Here is a 12530-nt window from a genome sequence, read left to right on the forward strand (position 1 = left end):
AAACCAAAGCCATGTCTTCAAGAAGTTCTTAATCCAGGAGAAGATATAAGTGATAAGCAAATATTCAAAGTAATAAGCATACTATCAATCGTGATAAGAAGTCCAAAGAAAAATAAGGTTGGAGACAACACACCTCATGTTACAAACTAGATTGCCCTGTTTTAAAATTCTCTTTGGGATCTGCCCTTTCCTGTCTATAACCACCCATGTTCCTCCTCGATCCACAAGCCAAAGTTGATATGAAACAAAGTCCTGGAATCAAAGCATTTTACGGTAAAGTCCAGAGATGAGGCCCTCTGAGCATTTTGAGTACCTCTTTTCTACTTCCAAGGAAATGAGAAAGAAGAAAAGGGAAGTTGTTCTTTTTCCCCATAGACTTTGCCCCAAAATAATTACAGTTCTCCCTTAAAGCTGTAATCTTTCCCTTTGCTTCCAAAATGCCATGTTCTGCAAAACTGAGTTTTACCAGTAACTACTTTGCCAGAATGTAAAGAAATCTCAGATTGTGAGCTTCCATAAAAGTAGGCAAAGTAGGCTCACACAGTCTGCTGCCTTAGACTACCTTGGCACCAATCAACTCAAGAAACAAGCTTGAATCAGATGTTACTTCTATTTCCTAGCCCTACTTCTGCCACCAAGAAAGTCAAACACTTGTGTGTGGACCCCAGTCCAAATCTAAACCAAAACCATTCTCTTCACTGTCAGAGGAAACTTTCAGAGAATCATTGAAAGATGCAAACCTTGCAGGGGGCAACAGGTGTGGGGAGGGGGAAAGGGAACAAGATAGACCAGCCCTTGGGGCCACCAGAGGGATAAAAGAGTGATCATAGGAAACAGAGCTTATATTGGCAGGAGGCCTGGCCTCTTACACCTGAACTGCTTGGCACTCTCACCAACCCACAGCCCATCATGCCCAGCTGTGTCTCTCTCTCCACTAGACTCCAGGCCCAGCTTTCAGACCAGGTCTGCCCAGGTGGAATCCCTAAACTGGACCAGGTTAGTCAACATCTTAGTTGGTAGACAGATGTTTCTTCACCACTGTGGCAGCAGAAGAGCTGTTGCTGGTCCAAAGTTAGCAACTGGAACCAAAGCTGAGTCTTCCAGCTCACACACACACACACACACACACACACACACACACACCTCTGCCCCTCCTTCTATACTCCTTATCTCTGGGATGGCTCCATTGTCCTTTCAGCCTTCCACACCTGACAGCAAGGGCTCACATCTCTCCCTTCCTCCCACATCTGAGTAGTCCAACTCTTAGAAACTCAAATCATTATCCCCTCTTGCCTAGATTACTGCGTCCTCTCCAGGTACCCCCTCCCTGCTTCGAGTCTTGTTCTCTCTCCCACCTTTTTCCAAATAGTGCACCATGGAGCTGCTGCAAAAATAATATGAATCTGTTCATGCTTAAAATCATTCAGAGGCTTTCCAATGCCTAGGGAATAAAGTTGGGATGCTTCTGATGTCATATAAGGCACTTTCTGGACAGGTACAGTGGCCCATGCCTGTAATCCCAACACTTTGGGAGGCTGAGGTGGGTGGATCAACTGAGTTCAGGAGTTCAAGACCAGCCTGACCAACATGGGGAAACCCCATCTCTACTAAAAATACAAAATTAGCTGGGCATGGTGGCACATGCCTGTAATCCCAGCTACTAGGGAGGCTGAAGCAGGAGGATAGCCTGAACCCAAGAGGTGGAGGTTGCAGTGAGCTGAGATCACACCATTGCACTCTAGCTGGGCAACAAGAGCAAAACTTCATCTCAAAAAAAAAAAAAAGACACTTTCTAGTCCGCCCATCTCTCCAGCCTCTCAACGACCTCCTCCTACCACTGTGCTCCACCCATTCTGAACTCCTTGCTATGTCCCAAAATGAAATAGTTTAACCATTTAAAACAAAATGGAATTTACTGAAAAGATCTGAGGGTTAAAGCTTGGGAAAAGGCAGGAATCGTGGACACTCGGGAAGAAACAGAAAGTATAGCAAGAGTGTTCTAATGGGAACAGCCCGTAGGCCTGCCACCTCGCAATGAATTGCCTCCCAGCCTTCTGTCCAGCCTTGGATCAAGAGCAAAGTTTCAGGAAAAAGCATCTGAGTGGTATACTGCAGCTTGGTGCCATGGTTATACTGAGGTCAGCTAAAGGAGAATGTGATTCGTTCATCTCCCTCGTAGGAGGAAGTGACCTCTTCATTCCCTCCTGCCAATAATACAACTGTGGAGGAGACGTACAGGAAGAGGTAATTCCCCAAAGGAAGTCGGTTTAATATAAGGAAGGAGTAAGCTGGGAAGGGTTGGAGGTCGGAGGATGAAGAGAGGTTGGTTTCTGGGTACAAGCATACAGGTATACAGAAGAAAAAATTCTAATGTTCTGTAGCAGAGTAACATAGCTATAGTTAGCAACAATGTACTGTATATGTCAAAATAGCTAGATTAGAAGTCTTGAAATGTTCCCAACACATAGGTATGATAAATGCTCAAGGTGATAGAAAGCCCAAATACCCAGAATTGATCATTATACTCTCTATGATTTAACAAAATATCACATATACACCACAAATATGTGCAAATATTGTGTATCAATAATAAAATTTTAAAAAATAAAAGCACCATATTAATATGAAAAGGGAAGAAGGTGCAGATGCCGGTCATCTGAAAAGTAATAATCACGTATGTCATGATCTCATTTTTCTCCATACTTGAAATACTGCAACTCCCCTTCCTCTCACCTGCCACCACCACCCCATTCTGCCTAATGCATGCTTATTTTTCCATGAAAACTTAGCTCTGACATAACCTCCTCTAGGGAATGTTCTGACCTTCATAGACTGTGTTAGGGAACCCCTCACCTGCATGACTTTATCCTGTCTCTTACCGTATGAATTAAAATTGTTTACTTGTCCATTTCCACAATTATGCATTAATATGGCCCCTTGTGACAAGGAGTCCTAACCACCAGATGTAATACTGGGGAAAAATGTAGATGAACTTCAAATAACTCAATTAAAAATAGTGATCCGCCAAAAATGATTTTTTGGACTGTTTTACCTAACTATTTTTAATAATAGAAATTGAGGTTTCTCTGGAAACCCCTAATATATTCTTGCATAATTCATGTGTCTTTATGCTGTTGCATGATTTGCACACTGCATTGCTAAGGGGATTCTATACCCAAATTCCCCTGTATCCCAGTCTCACCTCTGGTTCCTCACTGATGTAATTTAGCTCCACGACATAACTGTTCTCCTAGAGCTGAAGCAAGTAGGTTCATTGAAAGCTTGGTTGGGATTCTTAATCTGGAGGAATTTTCTATTGTTTGTCTTTTTACTGGCAAAAGATCTTAGTTTAGAAACACATTAAACTACCTCTACAGCCATGTTGTGTGCTTTTGAGAATGATTCACTCATTTTTAAACCATGTTCCTTCCTAAATCAGTCTGGCTTTTCTCCAGATCGATTTCTTTAGAGAACATTGCAAATTTATTCCAAAAGTGGTTGCTAAGTGAATCATTAATGGGCTTAATAAAGTCATTTAAGAGAGAATTAATCTACACTGAGTGGGCTGTCAGGCACAGAGCCATTTTTAGGAGAATACCGCTTGTTAGATGGGAAACAAAGGACAATATAAATGTAGCAGTAGTGATAATGGTAGATGTCTCAAAGATGGCATCATAGGAACTACCGCTATTTTCATCCCCAGAGCCTGCCTCTGCAGATCAAGACGATATTGTAAGCTCAAGCTTTGAAGCCACTACCTGCACTACAAACACTTAGCAATTATAAATAAAATATTTTAAGAATGCATTTAAAAGAAAGTTTAAAAAAAAAGTAAACCACATGCCCATACATACATACAGAAAAATAAATATCTATGTGCTAGAAACAGACCAGAAATATAACACAGTAGTTACTAAAGCTGTGAGATTGTGGGCTCTGGAGACACACACAAATAGGCAAGATAACTCCTCTGCAGTACTGGGAGTAAAGGGGCCCTAGGTGGTTGGAGACTGGATGCAGGCTTATTGCTTGAAGCTAAATGGGGTGGGGAACTCCTGCCCTAAAAAAGCTATAGCTGTTACCTAAGGTTAGGACTTATATAAATGTGCATCTAGAAAAGTAGGAACAAGCAGGTATGACCAAGACTTAGGCCAAGCTGCCTCCTGACTCAGGGACTAAATCAACAATATCTGAGTATCGTCGCAAGATAAAAGTTCAGAGCCACTAACATAAAACCAGGTTGTGGACTGGGGCCCTACAGCCAAGCAGGGAGGGAAGGGTAAAACAAGAAGAAGAGAGAAAGTGTGTGTGATGCCACTCAAAACGTACATCACACAAGTTAAAATTCCAAAACAATTAAAGCGAACTAACGTTACGAAACGGAGCCAAGAAAATCAATATTTGGGATACATTCATTCCAGATGAAATGGAAATACAGCCATATCTCACTTCATTACATTTTGCTTTACTGCTCTTTGCAGAAACTTTGATTTTCACAAATGGAAGGTTTATAGCCATTCTGCATCAAGCAAGTCTATCACGCCATTTTATCAACAGCAAATGCTAACTTTATGTCTCTGTGTCATAGTCTGAAAATTCTCACACTATTTCAAACTTTCTCATTATTAGTAATCTGTTATGATGATCTATGATCAGCGATCTTTGATATTACTCTTGTAATTGTTTTCGAGTGCCACACATCACATCCATATAAGACAGTTAATTTAGTTAGTAAATGTTGTATATGTTCTCACTGTTCCACCAACCGGCCACTCTCCCATCTCTCTCCTCAGAACTCCCTATTCCTTGACACACAACAATATTGAAATTAGGCCAATTAATAACCCTATCAAGACCTCTAAGTGTTCAAGTGAAAGAAAAAGTCCTGCAACTCTCACATTAAATCAAAAGCTATAAATGATTAAGCTTAGTGAGGAAGGCATGTTGAAAGCTGAAACAGACTGAAAGCTAGGCCAAACAGTTAGTCAAATTGTGAATGCAAAGGAAAAGTTATTGAAGGAAATTAGAAGTGCTACTCCAGTGAACATACAAATGATAAGAAGCCAAAACAGGTTTATTGCTAATATAGAAAACGTTTGAGTGTCTGGATAGAAAATCAAACCAGCCATAAGATTCACTTAAGCCATTCTATGAAGGCTGAGAAGTGAGGAACTTCACAAGAAAAGTTTGAAACCAGCAGAGGTTGGTTCATGAGGTTTAAGAAAAGAAGCCATCTCCATAATATAAAAGTGTAAGGGGATGTAGCAAGTGCTGATGTAGAAGCTGTAGCAAGTTACCCAGAAAATCTAGCTAAGATCATTGATGAAGGTGGCTACACTAAACAACAGATTTTCAGTGGAGATGAAACAACCTACTATTGGAAGAAGATACCATTTAGAACTTTCCTAGCTGGAAGGGAAAAGTCAACGCCTGGCTTCAAAGCTTCAAAGGACAAGCTGACTTCCTTATTAGGCACTAATGCAGATGATGTATTTAACTTGAAACCAATGTTCATCTGCCATTTGAAAATCCTAGACCCCTCATGAATTATGCTGAATGTACTCACCTGTGCTCTGTAAGTGAAAAAGCCTGGAAAATAGTACATCTGCTTATAGTATGGTTTACTGAATATTTTAAGCCCACAGTTGAGACCTACTTCTCAGGAAAAAAAAGATTTCTTGCAAAATATTACTGCTCATTGTAAATGTACTTAGTCATCTAAGAGCTCTGATGGAGATGAATAAGGAGATTAATGTTGTTTTCATGCCTACTAACACAATATCTATTCTGCAACCCATGAATTAAGGAGCAATGTCAACTTTCAAGTTTTACTATTTAAGAAACACATTTTATGAAGCTATAGCTGTCATAGACAGTGATTCCTCTCATAAATCTGAGCAAAGTAAATTGAAAATCTTCTAAAAAGGATTCACTATTCCAGATACCAGTAATAATATTTGTGATTCATGGGAGGAGGTCAAAATATCAACATTAACAGGATATTGGAATAAGTTGGTTCCAATCCTCATGGATGACTTTAAGGGGTTTAGGACTTCAGTGGAGTAAGTAGCTGCAGATATGATGGAAATAGCAAAACAACTACAATTAGAAGTGGAGCCTGAAGAGGTGACTGAATTGCTACAATCTCATGATTAAACTTGAAAGGATAAGGAGTTGCTTCTTCTAACAGATGATCAAATACAGTGGTTGCTTGAGATGGAGTCTACTACACCTGGTGAAGATGCTATGAACATTGTTGAAATGACAACAAAGGATTTAGGATATTACATAAATGTAGTTGAGAAAGCAGTGGGAGAGCTTGAGAGACTTGAACCCAATTTTGAAGGAAGTTATACTGTGAGTAAAATGCTATCAAGTAGCATCATATGCTACAGAAAAATCTTCTGTGGAAGAGTCAACTGACGCAGCAAACTTCATTGCTGTCTTACTTTAAGAAATGGCCACAGACATCCCAACCTTCAGCAACCAGTACCCCAATCAGTCAGCTGCCATCAACATCAAAGCAAGACCCGCCACCAGAAAAAGATTACAACTTGCTATGGGCTCAGATGATTATTAGCATTTTTAGCAATTAAGTATTTTTCAATTAACAGACATACGTTTTTAGACATAATGCTATAGCACACATAGACTATATAGAATGGTATAAACATAGCTTGTATATGCACTGGGAAACCAAAAAATTTGTGTTACTCACTTTATTATGATATTTGCTTTATTGCAGTGTACTGAAAATGAACCCACAATGTCTCTGAGATATTCCTGTAATAGTAGAATCTGAAAGTGAATTTAAAATAGGGATTGTAGCCTGGGCAACATGACAAAAACCCATCTCTACTAAAAATACAAAAAAAATTAGCCAGGTGTGGTGACATACACCTGTAGTCCCAGCTACTCAGGAGGCTGAGGTGGGAGAATCACCTGAGCCAGGGAAGTTGAGGCTGTAGTGAGCCAAGACTGCACCACTGCACACTAGCTTGGGTAATGGGACTGAGATCCTGTCTCAGAAAAATAAAAATAAAATAAAATAGGGATTGTTAGAATCATCAAGGAGAAAAGGAAAGGAGAAATATTCATAAAAATGAATAGTAAATTGTAAAAGAAAACTAGTGTAAAATGAAACAAGAGCAGGTTGATATGAAAAGGGACAAGTTGGAGATTCTGGTAATGAAAACCATAGTATTTGAGTGAAAAATCTCAACAGACAGGTTTAACTCTGTTTTGGGTTTAACAAGACAGAAAATTAATGAATTAGAAGGTTATATAGAGGAGCTTACCCAGAATACAGCTATAAAAAGTTAAGGAAGGCAAAAAAAAAATGAAATAGCAGTTAAGAAACATGGAAGACATATTGAGAAGATCTAATACATATCTAATAGAAGTTTAAGAATAGAATAGAGGAAAATATCTGTGAATCAATAGTCAAAGAGATACTGGCTATGAACTTTTCAGATAGAATAAAATAATATGTTCTCAGAAGAAAGGTTACATACACCAAGTGCCAGAAAGAATACATAGTAATGAACCTATAACAGGAAACATTTTTCAGTGAAACTGCTGAACACTGAAGGTACAGAGAAAATCTTAAAAGCTTCCAAAGCAAAAAGATAGCTGACCTGCAAGGAAAAGACAATTAGACTAACTCATCTGCAAGGCATGCAAGAAAACAGCAGAGTAATCTTTTCACAGCCTCAAGGAAAACCAATTATAAACCAAGACTTCTATACCCAGTTAAACTATTATTCACAGCACAGTAAAATAAATCATTTTCAAGCAAAAAGACTAAGTGTGTTATCACTCACATGCTAAGCCTCAAAATTGAGAAAACATATTGGTAAATATGATTAGCCATTTACTTTAAGTAACTAATGTATGTTTTTAAAAGAGAAATCTGAAAACCTAGATAGCAATACTATGGGAGTAGTACTCAATGAATAGAAAATACATGCTAAGTTCCTTGACCCTTTCAAGAATATAGAGACAGTTAATCATTCTAGATTTTGTTAGAAATTTCACAATAAATATACATGAAAATTTAGAGGTAACCTCAGAAAGCAAAAACTGTAAAATAGAAGCCAAAGTCTTATAATGAACAATCTTGAAAAATCTGTAGGACAGGACTTGAGTTGTGGAGATAACAGTTACTAAAGGCTGCCCATGGCCTGAGAAAATAAAATTTCCCAATATTTTTTATTTGCTACTAAAGAACTTAAACACTAAAGAATCAAATGGCATAAAATTGAATTCAGATACAAATTTAAGTTTTTGTTTTTTAGTAACCAAAGGATTTAAAAGAGAAATTTAGCAAGGCCTCAATTCTAAGTTGCTATTGATTATCAGATACATTTATGTAAAAAACAACCTTTTTCCTACTTAGTCATTGATGACAAGGTGCCACCTGATTTCCAAAACATTAAGTTAGCATTTGAAATCAACAAAATACATTAACTTACTTGATTTTGAGCCAAGTAAAATGGTTCTCAAGTGCCTCGGACTCTTTCAGGGAAGATTATTAAAATGCAGATCCTGGGGGGCACCCTCAGAGACTCTGATTCTGAAGGTTGGAAAAGGCTAGGGATTTGCATTTTTAACAGGCAATTCTGACACAGGTGATGGGAAGACTGAAAATTTCTGAAATGTTGACTGTGTAAAATCAAAATAATGGTAAAATTAGCCAGGCAGCCCTGAGGGGAATCTTAACAGCAAACATAAAAACTGAGCCACCCATTCTGAAAGACATCCAGGTTGGATCTATGACAATTCTAATTAATGAGTTAACTACTTGTCGAATCCTAATCTAGAAATTAAAAGACCTGGTTTCTGTTCTAGTTTGGTTGGTAATTAGCTTTGAGACTTGGGGAGAATTGGGGGGATAATTTTTCCTCTCTGGGCCCAAGTTTCCTCATCTATAAAATAAGGTTAAATTATTCTCTGCCAGCTTTAATGTTCTTTGGCTCTATGAGTTCACATAATGGTATTGTGAACCAGTAATTAATCTAATCTTTATAGGTTCTTCGAAAGAAGCCCCCAGCCTTATTTCCCCAGGAGATGGCAGTGGGAAAGTGCAGCATAGAGAAACAACCATTATGATTTCTGCTTGGAGACAGCATTAGTGCTGCAGAGAGGCAGGTTCTGAGTGAGACACCAAATTGCCCCTCAATATCTGATCTCCACCTTCCCGGTTACAAAACTTATTCCTTAGAAACTTACCGAACAAATACAGCAAAGGATGGATAAAGAAAATGTAGTCGATCTCCTCTAAATGCAAATTACCTTGGCAATTATGCAAGCAATTTAAAATAACAAGGAGTTGCAATCAAGAACAACAACAAAGATTTGATTCTCAAGCTAGGATCTTTCAGATTCAATCGAAAGCTACAAATCCTGGGAGATGCAGGCCCCCAGAACTGTATGGATGGTGGTAACAGAGACATGTAACAAAACAAACTTCAGAGAAAAACTAGACTTACCTAGTTCTTCAAGGGAAAAAAAAAAGAGTTTTCTCCTTTAAAAGCGGTCTTTTGTGAGGCTTGGATTTCTCCAGCAAGGAATGTAGAGCCAAGCTGTTAGCCCAGAGACTGAAGCCCTACCCACCTCCCAAGCTTTTACTGTAGAAATCTTTATTTGTTCTGGAATCTCTTTTATCAACACTTCAGTTACTCCTACAGTGTGAACTCCAAACAGTCCTGTTTAAGAAACTATCTGCAAATACCAGAATGGCTAATCCTAAATATAAGGTGTTAATTGGTCTCTTGGTGATTCCAACCCCAAACACAATAAACTAGTATTTCTTTTTAACTGTAGGGATTTTGCCCCACTGCTAGTCTGAAGCACTGGGTCCTTCTTATCTGAATTTGGCTCTTTCTTTTTCTGCTGCTTTTCAGCTTATGTTTTAGGTAAGGATAAAGGGAAAAGAAAGTAGTAAGAAATACAGTGAATCTTTCTCTGTCTTCATCTGACAGTAATTATAGGGTGTTAAACCCAAAGTAAACCAGGTCATACTGTATCTTCAAGAGGAGCCAAATTAGGAGGGAAGCTTGTCATTCCTGAAGTCTTCCTTATGAATGCAGGAATCCAACAATTTAAAAAAAATTTTTTTAGAGACAGAGTTTATGTCACCTAGGCTGGACTCAAACTCCTGGGCTCAAGGGATCCTCCCTCAGCCTCCCAAGTAGCTGGGACAACAGGCAAGCAGCACCACACTGGGCTTGTCAGGAATCCACTTTTTTTTTTTTTTTGAGACAGAGTCTCGCTCTGTTGCCCAGGCTGGAATGCAGTGGCATGATCTCGGCTCACTGCAACCTCCACCTCCCTGGTTCAAGCAATTCCCCTGCCTCAGCCTCCCCAGTAGCTGGGATTACAGGCACACGCCACCACGCCCGGCTAATTTTTTTGTATTTTTAGTAGAGACGAGGGTTTCACCATGTTGGCCAGACCGGTCTCGAACTCCTGACCTCAGGCAATCCACCCGCCTCGGCCTCCCAAAGTGCTGGGATTGCAGGCATGAGCCACCACACCTGGCCAGGAATCCACTATCAAATAATAAGCACCTCTTAGTGCCTGTGGCCCAAATCCCCAGTTAACTGTGGCCCGGTTTCCTTGGGCATTGGCTGAGTGTTTAGCGGGGACAGAGAGCCAATCAACAAATTAGGGACATTGACCCTTTTTTATTATCTTTGTTTTCATCTCTCACTTCTAACCTGCAACAATATCACATTTAAACCCTTCTCCTGCCACTGAGAAAGCGTTTTTCTAATATGAGGAAGTACTGTGATTGCAGAACGGTAATACAGTGGGAAGGATCTCCCCTGGTACTCATCACACAGGGACAGACTGCCTCTGTATTCCACTTCTAACTTCTCTTATCATTGGTACCACTATCCACAACCATCATTTCAGAGAAATTTCTCTGCTTTGGTACATGTAAGAACTTGACCCGGGATTTGTGTGAACTATTTATATTGTTTTTCATTTGGGTAAATGGCCCCAGAACAATGCAGTTCCCAATTTCCTTGTGCAGTTCTCCCTTGCTTGCAAACAGGACAGGAACAGCGAATTAGAAGAAAGAATTTTCACTGAGTGGCGACAGTCTTCCCTTCAAAACTTCCGTGGCAAACGCAGTGTTGACCTGTACTTGTGAGCCCCTTCTGGGGCTGCAGTTACTTCGTGATGGGCCCGGCTGCCCAGTTGCCTCTTGTGGGACTGGCCTGGAGCCTCTAGAGCAAGGGTCAGGAGACAGGATGCAGGGTTTATGTGGCTGTCTGCACTGGGAGCACAGACTGAGCTGCCCTACGCTGGGAACTGAAGGCTCAGACGTTACTTCACATCTCAGCAGAATGATGCAATGATCGCTCTGCTGCAAGTTCTGCTAAACAGCTCAATGTTTAGTTCTCCATCATCAGTGATATTCTTGTCACTGAGCCAATGGCTTCATCAAAGGAACTAAGCAAGAATCCTATAATAGCCTTTTTTCAGTTATTGGTAATAACAGTAGTAATTATGGGCTCCCTATAACAAGCACTGTGCAAAAGCCATAAAATGGAAAAATGGCCCTGTTTTTCCCATCTTCCTAAAGATTAAGTATTTCTATATTAACGATTCAACTATTCATTGAGCAGTCTTCATGGGCATGGCAATATGCTGGGTGTTGGGTTTGATGGTGGATAATGAGTTCAACTCATCCCTGTCCTCAAGGAACTTACAACACACCATAGAGAACAGACGGAGGCAGAAAAATGAGATTGTCCTAAGTGCCACTGGGGAGACCCAGAGTGGGTGGAAGGAAAGTCCATTTCTTTGTTTTTTTGTTCATTTCTTTTCTTTTTTCTTTTTTTTTTTTTGAGATAGAGTCTCACTCTGTCACCCAGGCTGGAGTGGAGTGGCACGTTCTCCCCTCCCCGGGTTCAAGCGATTCTCATGCCTCAGCCTCCCAGTTAGCTGGAATTAAAAGTGCGCACTACCACACCTAGCTAATTTTTGTATTTTTAGTAGATAAGGGGGTTTTCCCGTATTGGCTAGGCTGGTCTCGAACTCCTGACCTCAAGTGATTCACCGACCTAGGCCTTCCAAAGTGTTGGTATTACTGGTGTGAGCCACTGCGCCCAACAAAAGGCAAGTTCCATTTCTAGCTGAGGAGGGGCAATCCAGAGTTGGGCTGTGTTGAGTTATCCTTGTGTGTATCTTGTACTCAGGGCTGATTTATCTCTATTAGAACCCAATGAGCCTGGTGATGTAAACGCCATCTCTTCTCCATATCAGAATGTCATGGAATAAGTTTTTTATCTAAAAATCTCACTTGGTGTAATCTTTGTATTATTTCCACTGTGATAGATGAAAGAAAAAAGGGCAGTAGAATGATATCTAATAATAAACCTCATTGGTCATTCAAGATCTAGTGATATCCACTTGAAATTTGAAGAGGATTGCTACCAGAGACTCAAGGCCTGTGGTTGCCTTCATTTCTTTACCATAACTCCCCTGCCTCCTTCTATCAGCAATGTACTCTCAAC

General features: G+C 39.9%; 1 long non-coding RNA gene across 2 annotated transcripts in view; it reads right to left on the reverse strand.

The window, feature by feature from the left end:
• LOC105723913 (uncharacterized) overlaps positions 1-9657 on the reverse strand; it is a 184069-nt gene extending 174412 nt beyond the window's left edge. For both annotated transcript variants that reach the window (XR_001108924.2, XR_001108923.2), the window contains exon 1: positions 9492-9657. This is a non-coding gene — a long non-coding RNA (uncharacterized LOC105723913). The remainder of the gene's footprint in view (positions 1-9491) is intronic.
• Between the last annotated feature and the right edge of the window lie 2873 nt (positions 9658-12530).

Source organism: Aotus nancymaae, unplaced genomic scaffold, assembly GCF_030222135.1.
Source record: "Aotus nancymaae isolate 86718 unplaced genomic scaffold, 86718_ANA_hifiasm-v0.15.2.pri h1tg000014l, whole genome shotgun sequence".
In the NCBI taxonomy this organism is placed as follows: Eukaryota; Metazoa; Chordata; class Mammalia; order Primates; family Aotidae; genus Aotus; species Aotus nancymaae.